Source organism: Phocoena sinus, chromosome 2, assembly GCF_008692025.1.
Source record: "Phocoena sinus isolate mPhoSin1 chromosome 2, mPhoSin1.pri, whole genome shotgun sequence".
Classification (NCBI taxonomy): domain Eukaryota; kingdom Metazoa; phylum Chordata; class Mammalia; order Artiodactyla; family Phocoenidae; genus Phocoena; species Phocoena sinus.
Window position 1 is genome coordinate 174277647 of NC_045764.1, and position 16406 is coordinate 174294052.

Here is a 16406-nt window from a genome sequence, read left to right on the forward strand (position 1 = left end):
ACTTATTGAAGAAGCTGTCTTGTCTCCATTGTATATTCTTGCCTCCTTTATCAAAAATAAGGTGACCATGTGTGTGTGGGCTTATCTCTGGGCTTTCTATCCTGTTCCATTGATCTGTATTTCTGTTTTTGTGCCAGTACCATACTGTTTTGATTACTGTAGCTTTGTAGTATAGTCTGAAGGCAGGAAGCCTGAGTACTCCAGCTCCGTTTTTCTTTCTCAAGATTGCTTTGGCTATTCGGGGTCTTTTGTGTTTCCATACAAATTGTGAAATTTTTTGTTCTAGTTCTGTGAAAAATGCCAGTGGTAGTTTGATAGGGATTGCACTGAATCTGTAGATTGCTTTGGGTAGTAGAGTCATTTTCACAATGTTGATTCTTCCCATCCAAGAACATGGTATATCTCTCCATCTATTTGTATCATCTTTAATTTCTTTCATCAGTGTCTTATAATTTTCTGCATACAGGTCTTTCGTATCCTTAGGTAGGTTTATTCCTAGATATTTTATTCTTTTTGTTGCAATGGTAAATGGGAGTGTTTCCTTAATTTCTCTTTCAGATTTTTCATCATTAGTATATAGGAATGCAAGAGATTTCTGTGCATTAATTTTGTATCCTGCTACTTTACCAAATTCATTGATTAGCTCTAGTAGCTTTCCGGTAGCATCTTTAGGATTCTCTATGTATAGTATCATGTCATCTGCAAACAGTGACAGCTTTACTTCTTCTTTTCCAATTTGGATTCCTTTTCTTCTCTGATTCCTGTGGCTAAAACTTCCAAAACTATGTTGAATAATCGTGGTGAGAGTGGGCAACCTTGTCTTGTTCCTCATCCTAGTGCAAATGGTTTCAGTTTTTCACCATTGAGGACGATGTTGGCTATGGGCTTGTCATATATGGCCTTTATTATGTTGAGGTAAGTTCCCTCTGTGCCTAATTTCTGGAGGGTTTTTATTATAAACGTGTGTTGAATTTTGTTGAAAGATTTCTCTGCATCAACTGAGATGATCATATGGATTTTATTCTTCAGTTTGTTAATATGGTGTATCACATTGATTGATTTGCATATATTGAAGAATCCTTGCATTCCTGGGATAAACCCCACTTGATCATGGTGTATGATCCTTTTAATGTGTTGTTGGATTTGTTTGCTAGTATTTTGTTGAGGATATTTCCATCTATGTTCATCAGTGACTTTGGCCTGTAGTTTTCTTTCTTTGTGACATCTTTGTCTGGTTTTGGTATCAGGGTGATGGTGGCCTCATAGAATGAGTTTGCAAGTGTTCCTCCCTCTGCTATTCTCTGGAGGATTTTGAGAAGGATAGGTGTCAGCTCTTCTCTAAATGTTTGATAGAATTCGCCCGTGAAGCCATCTGGTCCTGGGCTTTTGTTTGTTGGAAGATTTTTAATGGCAGTATCAATTTCAATGCTTGTGATTGGTCTGTTCATATTTTCCATTTCTTCCTGATTCAGTCTTGGAAGGTTGTGCATTTCTAAGAATTTATCCATTTCTTCCAGGTTGTCCATTTTATTGGCATAGAGTTGCTTGTAGTAATCTCTCATGATGCTTATATTTCTGCGGTGTCAGTTGTTACTTCTCCTTTTTCGTTTCTAATTCTATTGATTTGAGTCTTCTCCCTTTTTTTCTTGATGAGTCTGGCTAATGGTTTATCAATTTTGTTTATCTTCTCAAAGAACCAGCTTTTAGTTTTATTGATATTTGCTATCATTTCCTTCATTTATTTTTCATTTATTACTGATCTGGTTTTTATGATTTCTTTCCTTCTGCTAAGTTTGGGTTTTGTTTTTCTTTCTCTAATTGTTTTAAGTGTAAGGTTAGGTTGTTTATTTGAGATGTTTCTTGTTTCTTTACATAGGATTTTATTGCTATAAACTTCCTTCTTAGAACTGCTTTTGCTGCATAGGTTTTGGGTCATCGTGTTTTCATTGTCATTTTTTTCTAGGTATTTTTTGATTTCCTCTTTGATTTCTTCAGTGATCTCTTGGTTATTAAGTAGTGTATTGTTTACCCTCCATATGTTTGTACTATTTAGAGATTTTTTCTCCTGTAATTGATATCTAGTCTCATAGTGCTGTGGTCGGAAATGGTACTTGATACAATTTCAATTTTCTTAAATTTACTGAGGCTTGATTTGTGACCCAACATATGATCTATCCTGGAGAACGTTCTGTGAGCACTTGAGAAGAAAGTGTATTCTGTTGTTTCTGGATGGAATGTCCTATAAATATCAGTTAAGTCCATCTTGTTTAATGTATAATTTAATGCTTGTGTTTCCTTATTTATTTTCATTTTGGATGATCTGTCCATTGGTGAAAGTAGGGTGTTAAAGTCCCCTGCTATGATTGTGTTACTGTCGATTTCCTCTTTTATGGTTGTTAGTATGTGCCTTATGTATTGAGGTGCTGCTATATTGGGTGCATAAATATTTACAATTGTTATATCTTCTTTTTGGATCAATTCCTTGATCATTATGTAGTGTCCTTCTTTGTCTCTTATAATAGTCTTTATTTTAAAGTCTATTTTGTCTGATATGAGAATTGCTACTCCAGCTTTCTTTTGATTTCCATTTGAATGGAATATCTTTTTCCATCCTCTCACTTTCAGTCTGTATGTGTCCCTAGGTCTGAAGTGGGTCTCTTGTAGACAGCATCTATATGGGTCTTGTTTTTGTATGGATTCAGCCAGTCTATGTCTTTTGGTTGGAGCATTTAATCCATTTACATTTAAGGTAATTATCAATATGTATATTCCTATTACAATTTTCTTAATTGTTTTGGTTTTGTTATTGTAGATTTTTTCCTTCTCTTGTGTTTCCTGCCTAGAGAAGTTCCTTTAGCATTTGTTGTAAAGCTGGTTTGGTTGTGCTGAACTCTCTCAGCTTTTGCTTGTCTGTAAAGGTTTTAATTTCTCCATCAAATCTGAATGAGATCCTTGCTGGGTAGAGTAATCTTGGTTGTAGGTTTTTCCCCTTCATCACTTTAAATATGTCCTGCCACTTCCTTCTGGCTTGCAGAATTTCTGCTGAAAGATCAGCTTTTAACCTTATGGGGATTCCCTTGTGGGTTATTTGTTGTTTTTCCCTTGCTGCTTTTAATATTTTTTCTTTGCATTTAATTTTTGATAGTTTGATTAATATGTGTCTTGGCGTGTTTCTCCTTGGATTTATCCTGTATGGGACTCTCTGTGCTTCCTGGACTTGATTAACTATTTCCTTTCCCATATTAGGGAAGTTTTCAACTATAATCTCTTCAAATATTTTCTCAGTCCCTTTCTTTTTCTCTTCTTCTTCTGGGACCCCTATAATTCAAATGTTGGTGCGTTTATTGTTGTCCCAGAGGTCTCTGAGACTTTCCTCAATTCTTTTCATTATTTTTTCTTTTCTCTGCACTGCGGTAGTTATTTTCACTATTTTATCTTCCAGGTCACTTATCTGTTCTTCTGCCTCAGTTATTCTGCTATTGATCCCTTCTAGAGTATTTTAAATTTCATTTATTGTGTTGTTCCTCACTGTTTCTCTGCTCTTTAGTTCTTCTAGGTCCTTGTTAAATGTTTCTTGTGTTTTCTGCATTCTATTTCCAAGATTTGGATCATCTTTACTATCATTATTCCGAATTCTTTTTCAGGTAGACTGCCTATTTCCTCTTCATTTGTTAGGTCTGGTGGGTTTTTACCTTGATCCTTCATCTGCTGTGCATTTCTCTGTATTCTCATTTTGCTTAACTTACTGTGTTCGGGGTCTTCTTTTCACAGGCTGCAGGTTCGTAGTTCCTGTTGTTTTTGGTGCCCAGTGGCTAAGGTTGGTTCAGTGGGTTGTGTAGGCTTCCTGGTGGAGGGGAGTAGTGCCTGTGTTCTGGTGGATGAGGCTGGATCTTGTCTTTCTGGTGGGCAGGTCCACGTCTGGTGGTGTGTTTTGGGGTGTCTGTGGCCTTATTATGATTTTAGGCAGCCTCTCTGCTAATGGGTGGGGTTGTGTTCCTGTCTTGCTAGTTGTTTGGCATAGGGTGACCAGCATTGTAGCTTGCTGGTCTTTTGAGTGGAGCTGGGTCTTAGCATTGAGATGGAGATCTCTGGGAGATTTTCACTGTTTGATAATACGTGGAGCTGGAAGGTCCTTTGTGGGCCAATGTCCTGAACTTGGCTCTCCCACCTCAGAGGCACAGCCCTGATGCCTGGCTGGAGCACCAAGAGCCTGTCATCCACATGACTCAGAATAAAAGGGAGAAAAAAAAAGAAAGAAGAAGATAAAAGAAAGTAAAAGTTTTTAAAAAATAAAAAATAATTATTAAAAAAGTTTTTTAAAGTAATAAAGAAAGAAAGAAAGAAGAGAGCAACCAAACCAAAAAACAAATCCACCAATTATAACAAGTGCTAAAAACTATACTAAAAAAAAAAAAAGAAACGAACAGACAGAACCCTAGGACAAATGGTAAAAGCAAAGCTATACGGACAAAGTCTCACACAGAAGCACACACGTAGACACTCACGTAAAGAGAAAAAGGGGAAAAAGGAAATATATATCTCGTTGCTCCCAAAGTCCACCTCCTCAGTTTGGGATGATTCGTTGTGTATTCAGGTATTCCACAGATGCAGGTACATCAGGTTGACTGTGGAGCTTTAATCCGCTGCTCCTGAGGCTGCTGGGAGAGATTTCCCTTTCTCTTCTTTGTTCACACAGCTCCTGGGGCTTAGCTTTGGATTTGGCCCCGCCTCTGCGTGTAGGTCACCTGAGGGTGTCTGTTCTTCTCTCAGACCGGACGGGGTTAAAGGAGCCGCTGATTCGGGGGCTCTGGCTCACTCAGGCCGGACGGAGGGAGGGGCACGGAGTGCGGGGCGAGCCTGCGGCGGCAGAGGCTGGCCTGACGTTGCACCAGCCTGAGGTGCGCCATGCGTTCTCCTGGGTAAGTTGTCCCTGGATCCTGGGACTCTGGCAGTGGCAGGCTGCACAGGCTCCCCGGGAGGGGGGTGTGGATAGTAACTTGTGCTCGCACACAGGCTTCTTGGTGGCGGCAGCAGCAGCCTTAGCGTCTCCTGCCCGTCTCTGGGGTCCGTGCTTTTAGCTGCGGCTCGCGCCCATCTCTGGAGCTCGTTTAAGCAGCGCCCTTAATCCCCTCTCCTCGCGCACCAGGAAACAAAGAGGTAAGAAAAAGTCTCTTGCCTCTTCGGCAGGTCCAGACTTTTCCCCGGACTCCCTCCCGGCTAGCCGTGGTGCACTAACCCCTTCAGGCTGTGTTCACGCCGCCAACCTCAGTCCTCTCCCTGCGCTCTGACCGAAGCCCGAGCCTCAGCTCCCAGCCCCGCCCGCCCCGGCGGGTGAGCAGACAAGCCTCTCGGGCTGGTGAGTGCTGGTCGGCACCGATCCTCTGTGCGGGAATCTCTCCACTTTGCCCCCCGCACCCCTGTGGCTGCGCTCTCCTCCGTGGCCCCGAAGCTCCCCCTCCGCCACCCGCTGTCTCTGCCTGAGAAGGGGCTTCTAGTGTGTGGAAACCTTTCCTCCTTCACGGCTCCCTCTCCGAGGTGCAGGTCCCGTCCCTATTCTTTTGTCTCTGTTTTTTGTTTTCTCTTTTGCCCTACCCAGGTATGTGGGGGAGTTGCTTGCCTTTTTGGAGGTCTGAGGTCTTCTGCCAGCGTTCAGTAGGTGTTCTGTAGCAGTTGTTCCACGTGTAGATGTATTTCTGATGTATTTGTGGGGAGGAAGGTGATCTCCACGTCTTACTCTTCTGCCATCTTGAAGCTCCTCTCTCTGGCAAGTATTTTAGTAGCAATTGACCTATCTTGAATTTTCATGAATAATTTTTTCACTTATACCAAACACTGAGCCTTCATTTTACTTGGCCTTGTCATATGTTTGTTTTATGTAATAAATTTACTTGAGTTGTATTAAAAAAATAAAAGAAATAATTGGATAAAGGGTATTACCTCTTTGGCTAACTATCACATAGCCAGGGATAATATATAGTCAGCTGTCACATAGCCAGGGATAATATATAGTCAATGTTACTGTTCTGAATCAGTAGTCAGTTCAATGTTGTTCTCTTTTTTTAGGAGATGAGACAAATAATTATTAACGTCAATTAGTAAATATTTAAATGCCTAAGAAAATGAAATGTGGACAGCAATGATCAATGGAAATAATGCTTCAATCTTTTTATCATCTGCTATGCTTTATACTCCTCAGGGTGGGTACTGAATGCTGTTCAAGGTTCTGCCATGATCCCTGTGATCAAAAAATTTACGCTTGCATCTACATGTGCGGACCGTCGTAAGTAATAATTAAATTTCTTGTCAAGGCGACTAATGGCATTCACTATTGGGGACTTCCCTGGTGGTCCAGCGGTTAAGACTCCATGCTTTCACTGCAGGGGGCGAGGGTTCAATCCCTCATTGGGGAACTAAGATCCCACATGTTGCACAGCCAGAAAAAAAATATCTATGAAATATAATGACAGAAGACCAACCATAGCCTGATAGTGAAGCTGGTGTTGCCATGAAGCATGATGTCGATTAATTGATATATTAAACATTGAGGTCAAGTAGAGAAAGAGATCTAGTCTCTGTGGGAAATAGTTCTATAGACAGATCTTAGGGATTTTCAAGAAACTTCTTAGGTTTTTGTGATTTACATGAATTTATTTTGTTATTATTTGTGAATGATTGAGTTAAACAGAAGATGAAGAATAAGGGTAAATTATGGACCAATGATGATGACTGGCGCATATGAGTCATATACAGTGAATATTACGTGTCGGGAGCTCTGAGGTCCAACTTAAAAAGAATCTAGTACGTTCACCCTGTTTGACATGTTCCATTAGACATTTGTCACATATATGCAAGGATCTTTTTCTTGAACTTGTGGCCATAGACTTAAAAAATATTGTTATAAAAGTATCAATAGCAGAGTAAGGTTGATGTTTGATTGATTAAGAGAAAAATAAATATTACTATAAATTAATAAATACCTAAATTACTATGTATATGAATGGTAGAAAATATGGATTAAGGGCGTGAATGTCTCAATCTTTTTATTACCTTCTCTGCTTGGTACTCTTCAGAACAGATACTGGAGCTGATTTCAACTTCCACCATGATCAAGGTTACCGTACTGCCTTTGTCAAGAAAGAGACACAGGTAGGTAACGGTCAAAGATCTTGTCTTGGTTTGGGTCTTCATTTAAGGGTGTTCATGGTATTATTAAAAATTCTTAAATCAAAAAGTTAACTATTGTCAATGATAAATATGTATGAAACATGTTGATTAATCAATAATGTGTAACACTGAGATTGAATAACAGAAGAGATATGATCCATGTGGGAAATGATTGTATAGACAGACTGTAGGATCTTGCTCTTGGTTTGTTTTTTTTTTTTGTGAATTATATACTTATTTTATTATTATCAAAGAATTAATAATTATTAATAGTTTAATCAATACAAACACCAATGAAGAAAATGACAACCTAATATGGAATAACATGACATTGATGACTACTGGTGACATATGAGTAGTGGATGATGAAAATAAGTGTCTGAAATGCTGAGATCCAATACACAACATAATGTGTTTGATCCTTCTTTTGGAAATGATCATATAGACAGAATATGTCTGCAATATACAAAGGTCGTGTTCTTATATTAGATTCATAGATTTAATGGATCATAGATAGAACCATTAGAGAAAGGTAAAAGTGAAAATGAAGCATTATTCAATCATGAACATATGTAGTGAGGCAAGATATATTATTAATAAATATTGAAAACAGTGAAGCCCTTTAAGAAATAAATGGATCAAGGGTGTTACTTCTTTGGCTACGGATCATGTAGACATAGATAATTAACAGTCAGTTTCATTATTCTGGATCAGTTGCAAGGTTGAGGTTGTTCTCTTTGTTAATAGAAAAAATGTGTATATATAATGAAAAAATTAATGAATACCTAAAAATTTGGAGTAAGTGATGTGGAAAGGAAGGACCAATGTAGATAAGGTCCTAACTTTTTTTTTTTTTTTTATAAACTGTTCTGCTCTATACTCTTCAGAGTGAATACCCTTGAGGGATTTAACCATCTTACATGATCACAAGCTCTTTGGTTGCATCTATGCATTAGAAGCATGGAGACCACTGTAAGTCAAAGTTCTCGTGTTGGTTTGGGTGGTTTGCTTAAGAGTAGCTACTGTATGATTAGTGTGAATTAATGAATTAATAAACAATTTAGAAATGAACAAAGAGAAATTGAGCCAATCCTGGACCAATGATTTGAATCAAGGATGATAAATAATATGTGTCTGAAACTCTGAGGTGCAGCAAAAAGAAATCTAATGCATTAACTCTGTTTGTAAAGATCCTATAGATAAAAGTCAGGAATATACAAGGATCTTGTTTATTCTTTGTGTTCATTCATGCATTTTCACTTTACTGTTATAATTGGAGAAATGAAATAATCAAAAACCAAATATGTAAATAAATAAAGCTGAATGGATGGTTCCTTATCCAATTATAAAAATATGTCGTCATGCAAGAAATACTGTTAATAAATTTGAAAACAGTGAAGTCCAATGAGAAACGAATGGTGCATAACTGTTAAATCTTTGGCTAAGAATAATACAGACAATAGTAAGATTATTTACTGTAATCAGTAAGATTACTTACTGTAAGTCATTGCTCATTTTCTGTGTCAGGGACAAGTTTTAAGTTCACTTTTTTAAGAGAAAATGAAATAAACATACTCCAAATTAACGATTGTCTAAGTCACTAAAAATGAAATGCAGAAGCAAGGATCAATGGAGATTAGTTCTCAATATTTATTATCTGCTCTGACCTGTACTTCTCAGAATGGATGCCCTTGAGCTGATTTAAGCATCTTCCATGGACAGGAGCCCTATGGTTGCATCTGTGTTAGGAGGATGGAGAACAATGTGAGTAGTAGTCAATGTTCTTGTCTTGGATTGAGCCATATTTTCTTTTAATTATTACTTTAAAAGATATTATTTAAAAAATTAAATATAATAAAAAAGTCCAAGCATGCTAATGTCAAATACCATTGATACAAAACAGTATGATTAATCCATATATGAAACACTGAGTTCAGTTAATGAAAGAGTTGGGTGTCAGGGGAAATGATTGTATAGATAAATGTTAGGGATATTCAAGACTCTTACACATAATTTTTGGTGTGATTTATTTATTTATTTATTTGGCTTTGTTGGGTCTTCATTGCTGTGCATGGGCTTCTCTGGTTGCGGCGAGTGGGAGCTACTCTTCATTGTGGTGCGCAGGCTTCTCGTTGCAGTGGCTTCTCTTGTTGCGGAGAACGGGCTCTAGACATGTGGCTTCAGTAGCTGTGGCAAACAGGCCCTAGAGCGCACAGGCTTCAGTAGTTGTAGCACATGGGCTCAGTAGTTGCGGCATGAGGGCTCTAGGGTGTGCTGGCTCAGTAGTTGTGACTCGCGGGCTCTAGAGTGCAGGCTCAGTAGTTGTGGTACATGGGCTTTGTTGCTCTGCAGCATGTGGGATCTCCCTGGACCAGGGATTGAGCCCGTGTCCCCTGCATCGGCAGGTGGTCTCTCAACCACTGGGCCACCAGGGAAGTCCCTGATTTATGTTTATTTAAATAATAGGGAATTAATTAATAAACAAATGTAGAGGACAGTAGAGAAAACTGCCTCTCCTGGACCGTTGGCCACGACTTGAGGCATAGGAGTCATATATGGTGAATACCATGTGTCTGTAACCCTGATTCCACACAACGCAAAATCTAGCCTATCTTCTGTTATAAATGACCCCATGGGCCAATGTTAGGAATATACAAACATTATATTCCTATTCTGGGTTAATAGATTTAGACGTATTATTAATAATAAATCAGCAGTCTAGCCATTAAAAAATGTAAAAAAACACATAAAAAGAAGGCGGCAAAGCATTGTTCACTAGGAACATATGTGGTCAGGCAAGAAATATTATTAATAAAATAGAAAACATTCATTCCCTTTAAGCAGTAAACGAATGTTTTGCCCTTTTGCTGAAAGGATCATACAGACACTGATAAGTAAGAGTCAACATTGTTGATCTGGGTCAGTCTCAAGTTTAAGGTTTTCTTTTCTTAAGAGAAAAAATACTATGTTATGAAAAATTAATGAATGCCTAAATGAGTAAATGAAATGTGGATAACAAGGATCAATGGAGATAAGGTCTGAAATTTTTTATCATCTTTTCTGCTCTGTACCTCTTAGAATGGGAGCACTTAAGCTGGTGGAAGGATCCTGAGAGCTCTGGTTGCATTCACGTGTTAGGACTGTGGAGACTATGTGAGTAATAGACAAATTTTGGCCTTAGTTTCAATATTTTATTTAAAGCTATTGACTGTATTATTGCAAGTTGTGAAATATAATCAATGAAATCCAAATAGCCCAGAGTGAAATATGGGATTAATATGAAGTATTATATTGATTCATTCATAAAATGAAAAATGAGAGTAATTAGTGAAAGATGTTGACACAAGAATGATTCTAAATATATATTAGAGATTTCTAAGCTCTTCGGTGGTTCCAATGAATAACCATTTTTAAAATTATAATTACTGAATTATGAATTGAGCAATAAGTAATATATAAATGAATGAGTAAAAAGACGTATGGTATTGGATCAATGATGACTACTGGTGGCGTATGAGTCGTGTACAATGAATACGTTCTGGAACTCTGAGGTCCGATGCGAAAGAAATGTCTTTCTTCTCTTCATGCATTTTCACTCTTTATTATAATTGAAGCAATGAAAGAATCAATAAACAAACATGTGGACAAATGGAGAGAAAGTCTCAATCTTTATCACCTTCTGTTTAGTACTTTTCAGAATAGAAGCTCAGAGTGATTTCAGCCTCTATTGTGATCAAGGTTATCATTTTCAGGTTGGTATAGGACAGAAACCCAGGTGAGTAATGACCAATGTTCCTCTCTTGGTTTGGGTAATTTACTTAAGTGTTTTCATTGTATTCTAAAAAGTAATAAATCCAATCAACAGGTTAGTAATGGCCCATTGATAAATATGACCTGAAACCTTATACTGATTAATTGATATTGTAGGGACTTCCCTGGTGGTGCAGCGGTTAGAATCTGCCTGCCAATGCAGGGGACACGGGTTCCAGCCCTTGTACGGGAAGATCCTACATGCTGCAGAGCAACTAAGCCCGTGTGCCACAACTACTGAGCTGTGCTCAAGAGCCCACGAGCCACAAGTACTGAGCCTGTGTACTTAGAGCCTGTGCTCTGCAACGAGAGAAGCCACCACAATGAGAAGCCCGCACACCACAACGAAGATAGCCCCTATTTGTCACAACTAGAGAAAGCCTGAGCGCAGCAACAAAGACCCAACGCAGCCAAAAATAAATAAATTTATTTTAAAAAATTGATATTGTATAACATTGATATTCATTAATGAAAGAGTTGTAATCTATTTTGGTAATGATTAGAGAGAAGTTAGGGATATTCGAGTGTCTTGTTCTTTGTCTTTTGTTAATCATATATTTTTTTAATTACTATCAATGAAGTAATGATTTAATTGATACAAATATATAAATGAATGGACTGAAATTGGATTGGTAGAGGTTGAGGCACAGACAATAAATAATAAGTATCTGGAACCCTGAGGTCCAAGACAATACATACTCTATTTTCGTGTTTATTTGATCCTATGAACAGATGTTAGGAATGTATAATTTTCAAGTTCCTCGATTAAGTTTTAAAATTATTACTAGATCAATGAGAGCACTATTAAAATTACATAAATAATAGATTACAAAGAAAAGATAAATTATGTTCTCATTATGAACATCTATGATGAGACAAGAAATATTAATAAAAATTTCCAGCACTGATGACCATTATGAAATAGATGGATCAAGGGTGTCATCACTTTTTCCAGATGCCAGATAGACTTGAACAATTAGGAGTCAATTTTATTGTTCTGAGTCAGTCTTAAGTATGAGCTTGTTCTTTCTGTTAAGAGAAAACAATTTCTACATTAAGAAAAAGTTATAAATTCCTAAATGACTGGGTGAAAGAAATGTAGAATGCAAGAGTCAATGGAGATAAATTTTCTTATTTTCTCATTGACTGTGCTTCATATTGTTCAAAATGGACACATTTGTGCTGATGAAGTGTTATTCCATGGTGATGCACCTTATGATTACATCTCTGTATTAGAAGCACAGAGACAAATGGGAGTAATAGTCAAATTTCTCGTCTTAGTTTCAGTGATTTTTTTCCCCCTGTGTATTCAGTGTATTACTTGAAACTTCCATATAGAGTAACAGAAGGCCAGTGTAGCTCAGTGATAAGTATAGACCTTCATTAAACACTAATTGATTAATGCATAGATGTATAATAGCATATAATTTAAAAAGAGGTACGTTGTTGTGAGAATGATCTATTTACAGTTAGCGATATCACGACTCTTCTTGGGTTTTGTGACTAATAATTTTTAAATTATTATGAGTGACTTACTGAAATAGTCAATAAACAAATAGAAATGAATGAAGAAAAGAGTAAAAAGTATTAATCAAAAACTCATAATTCAATGATAAATATAAGAAATATTCTTTTGAATAATTGATAATGGGCAGGATTGAAGTCGAAAATTGGAAGAGATGGACCCTTAATGGGAAATGATTCTGTAAACTGAGGTTAGGGGTATTGAAGGGTGTTATTCTTGGAATATTTAGTGAACCATATATTATTTTATTATTCTTCCATATAGAAATGATGGAAGAAAAGAGACTCAGTGATGGAACAGTGATGATGATTGTGACGGGAAGAGTCCTGAATGATGAAAACATGTCTGAAACTCTGAGGTCCAACCCAGACCGTAAGTAGTCTCTTCCTTCTGGTGAAACTGTTTCTATAGAGAGATGACAGGATTATAAATAGGTCACATTTTTGTGTGGATTTCATAGACAGATTTGTTATTATTAATAGATCTATAATGAACCATTTAGCAAATATAGATGAACATAAGGAAAAACAGGGTGAAGCGAGACAAAAGATACTGTTAATAAATATTGAAAACATTGATGCCCTTTAAATAAATGGGTGAGGGTCACCTGTTTGGCCAAGGTTAGATAGAAAGACATGCATAAGCAAGAGTCAGTTTAATTGTTCTGCTTCAGACAAAAGACTGAGATTTTCTTTTAACAAGGTAAAAAATTTAGAGAGAAAAAGTAATAAAAACATAAATACTGAGTAACAGAAAAGCCGAAAACAAAGATAGTGGTGATTAGGTCTGAATATTTTTATCATCTTGTGTGTTGCACACACCTCAGAGTGAAGTCACTAGACGTGATTTAGAATCGTCCATGGATATGAGCTATGGGTTTGCCTCTACGAAATAGGAGATGGAGATTATTGTGAGTCATAGTAGAAGTTCTTTCCTCTATGGTTTTATTAAAGTAATTCAGTGTATTTAATAAGAAATGAGGAATATAAGTAAAGAAGGAGACCGCATCTCAGTGTTGAGTATGGATATAAAATCCACTATATGGTTTAATACATATATAGAAAACAATGTATTAAAGAGAGATATATATTTAAGTAATAATTATTCAATATAGATGAAGGCTTTTCGTATTTTTTCTTGAATTGTACTGCTAAAAATAATTAATGAATTTTTTATTTAATCAAAAAAAAGATGTGTACGTAGAAAAAGGACCAATATTGGATCGATGATGATTTCTGTTCATCAGTATGAGTGGTATAAAGTGAATACTTGTCTGGAATTTTGAGGTCCGATATTACATTAATCTATTCCATTCTCAACTCAAGAAGGCATCCTATAGGCAGGAATAAATGAGGAGCTTACTTTGGTCTTGTGTTCATATTTTTCATTCTATTATTAAAATAGGAAAATGGGAGAATCTATAAATACATATGTAATTAAAAATAAAGGTGAATGATCTGTGTACCTTCTTGGGAGAAATGTCTATTTAGATCGCCCATTTTTTGATTGGGTTGTTGTTATTTATTTATTATTTTTTAAATTAACGTGTATTGGAGCATTGTTGCTTTACAATGTTGTGTTAGCTTCCACTGCACAACAAAATGAATCAGAGCTGCATGAGCTGTTTGTATATTTTGGAGACTAATCCCTTGTTAGTTGCTTGGTTTGCAAATATTTTCTCCCATTCTGAGGGTTTTCTTTTCGTTTTGTTAATGGTTTCCTTTGTTGTGCAAAAGCCTTTAAGTTTAATTAGGTCCCATTTGTTTATTACTGTTTTTATGTTCATTAGTTTAGGAGATGGATCAAAAAAGATCTTGCTGCAATTTGTGTCACAGAGGGTTCTCCCTATGTTTTCCTCTAAAAGTTTTACACTATCTGGCCTTACATTTAGGTCTTTAATCCATTTTGAGTTTATTTTTGTGTATGGTGCTAGGGTATGTTCTAATTTCATTCTTCAACATGTAGCTGTCCAGTTTTCCCAGCACCACTTATTGAAGAGACTGCCTTTTCTCCATTGTATATGTATACTTGCCACTTTTGTCATAGATTAGGTGACCATAAATGCATGGGTTTATCTCTGGACTTTCTATCCTGTACCATTGATCTATATTTCTCTTTCTGTGCCAGTATCATACTGTTTGATGACTATAGCTTTCTAGAAGAGTCTGAAGTCAGGGAGCCTGATTTCTCCAGATCTGTTTTTCTTTCTCCAGATTGCTTTGGCTATTCATGGTCTTTTGTATTTCCATACAAATTTTAAAGTTTTTTGTTCTAATTCTGAAAAAAAAATTGGTAATTTGATAAGGATTGCATTGAATCTGTAGATATCTTTGGATATGTAGCCATTTTCAGAATATTGATTCTTTCATCCAAGAATATGGTATATCTCATCATCTGTTTGTGTCATCTTTTATTTCTTTCATCAGCATCTTATAGTTTTCTAATTACACGTCTTTGGCTTCCTTACGAAGATTTATTCCTAGCTATTTTATTCTTTTTGACGCAACGGTAAATGTGATTGTTTCCGTAATCCCTATTTATGAACTTCTGTTGTTAGAGTATAGTAAAGCAAGAGATTTCTGTGTATTAATTGTGAATCCTGCAACTTTTCCAAGTTCATTGAAGAGCTCTACTAGTTTTCCGGTATCATATATATGATTTTATATGTATAATATAATATCATTGGGAAATAGTGACAGTTTTAAATTTCCTTTTCCAATTTGGATCACTTTTAATTCTTTTCTTCTCTGATACCAGTGGTTAGGGCTTCCAAAACTATGCTGAATTATACCCAAATAAAAAATTTAAAATATTAGGTGAGCGAAAAAAATACCAATTTCCAATTACGGGAAATATGGGTGGAGACAATGGAGAGCTAGTGCGAAGCAGCCGCGTAGCACAGGGAGATCAGCTCCGTGCTTTGTCACCGCCTAGAGGGGTGGGATAGGGAGGGTGGGAGGGAGGGAGACCCAAGAGGGAAGAGATATGGAGACAAATGTATATGTATAGCTGATTCACTTTGCTATATAGCAGAAACTAACACACCATTGTAAAGCAATTATACTCCAATAAAGATGTTTAAAAAAAAAAAGATATACCAGTAATATGTCAAGCAAAGCCGGAATTTCAATTATAAAGCCAAAGGACATGACTGTTACCACTTAGGGTAAGGAGGAGGGTCAGGAGAAGTGGTTGACAACCTTCATATTCTGGCGCAGCGGCAGGATCAAAGATTCATTTTCAACAGATTTCACATATCCTCAACATTAGGGATTGACTAAATAATGATGTGAATGCGGAAGCAGGGATAAGTGGAGAGTGTCTCCACCATTTTTATCTTCTGCTTTGTTTTATACTCCTCAGAGTGGATGCACTGGACCAGAAATGAGGATTCTTCCTTGAGTGCCAGCCTAGGATGGCATCTTTGTCATAAGAGCCTGGACACCCATGTGAGCATCATCTAGTTCCTAGTCTGGGGGTGGGTGGTTTCTCAAAAAGTAATGACTAAGCTAAAAAATATGGGTGAAAGAAAATTAAAGGAGGACATCTTTATCCCATTGATAAAAAAGGAACTGTTGTGAAGCAAAATCCCGATAATAAATATGAGAGATATGATGATATGAGAATGGTTATAGAGACAGGTAAACGATATCGAGGTCTCGCTGGGTTTTGCAAACCCTAGAGTGTCAAAATTTGCATTAGTGAAGTAACGCATGCATCAGTGAAACATATAGAATGAAGAGAAAGTCATCTTTTCTGGGTCGATGATGATAAATGCCAGCGCACGAGTCATCGATGACGAATAATATGTGTCTGGACCTCTCAGGTCCAATACACAAGAAATGTGGTCCATCTCTTCATGCGTTTTCACTGGTTATGCTAATTGAGCCAATGAAAGCATCAGTAA

General features: G+C 36.9%; 1 long non-coding RNA gene, 7 other non-coding genes and 1 pseudogene across 10 annotated transcripts; all 9 read left to right on the plus strand.

The window, feature by feature from the left end:
* The first annotated feature begins 6191 nt into the window (after window positions 1-6191).
* Window positions 6192-15950, plus strand: LOC116749404. 3 transcript variants are annotated; one of them, XR_004348597.1, is made up of 8 exons: window positions 6192-6280; window positions 7071-7146; window positions 8052-8136; window positions 8845-8928; window positions 10243-10317; window positions 10852-10939; window positions 12764-12871; window positions 15863-15950. It is a non-coding gene; the product is annotated as an uncharacterized LOC116749404 (long non-coding RNA). The 3 variants fall into 3 exon arrangements; XR_004348598.1 differs by lacking the exons at window positions 12764-12871; window positions 15863-15950 and adding an exon at window positions 11092-11150; XR_004348596.1 differs by lacking the exons at window positions 12764-12871; window positions 15863-15950 and having other exon boundaries at window positions 10852-11180.
* LOC116750190 lies at window positions 6710-6783 on the plus strand. The gene has a single exon (XR_004348907.1). It is a non-coding gene; the product is annotated as a small nucleolar RNA SNORD113/SNORD114 family (small nucleolar RNA).
* On the plus strand, window positions 7490-7562 carry LOC116750217. Its single transcript, XR_004348924.1, has one exon. It is a non-coding gene; the product is annotated as a small nucleolar RNA SNORD113/SNORD114 family (small nucleolar RNA).
* On the plus strand, window positions 8258-8317 carry LOC116750238 (annotated as a pseudogene).
* LOC116750233 lies at window positions 9682-9755 on the plus strand. Its single transcript, XR_004348934.1, has one exon. It is a non-coding gene; the product is annotated as a small nucleolar RNA SNORD113/SNORD114 family (small nucleolar RNA).
* Window positions 10651-10721, plus strand: LOC116750164. The gene has a single exon (XR_004348886.1). It is a non-coding gene; the product is annotated as a small nucleolar RNA SNORD113/SNORD114 family (small nucleolar RNA).
* On the plus strand, window positions 12792-12863 carry LOC116750215. The gene has a single exon (XR_004348923.1). It is a non-coding gene; the product is annotated as a small nucleolar RNA SNORD113/SNORD114 family (small nucleolar RNA).
* Window positions 13718-13791, plus strand: LOC116750220. Its single transcript, XR_004348927.1, has one exon. It is a non-coding gene; the product is annotated as a small nucleolar RNA SNORD113/SNORD114 family (small nucleolar RNA).
* Window positions 15951-16256: 306 nt separating the features above from the next.
* LOC116750218 lies at window positions 16257-16331 on the plus strand. Its single transcript, XR_004348925.1, has one exon. It is a non-coding gene; the product is annotated as a small nucleolar RNA SNORD113/SNORD114 family (small nucleolar RNA).
* Window positions 16332-16406: the final 75 nt, after the last annotated feature.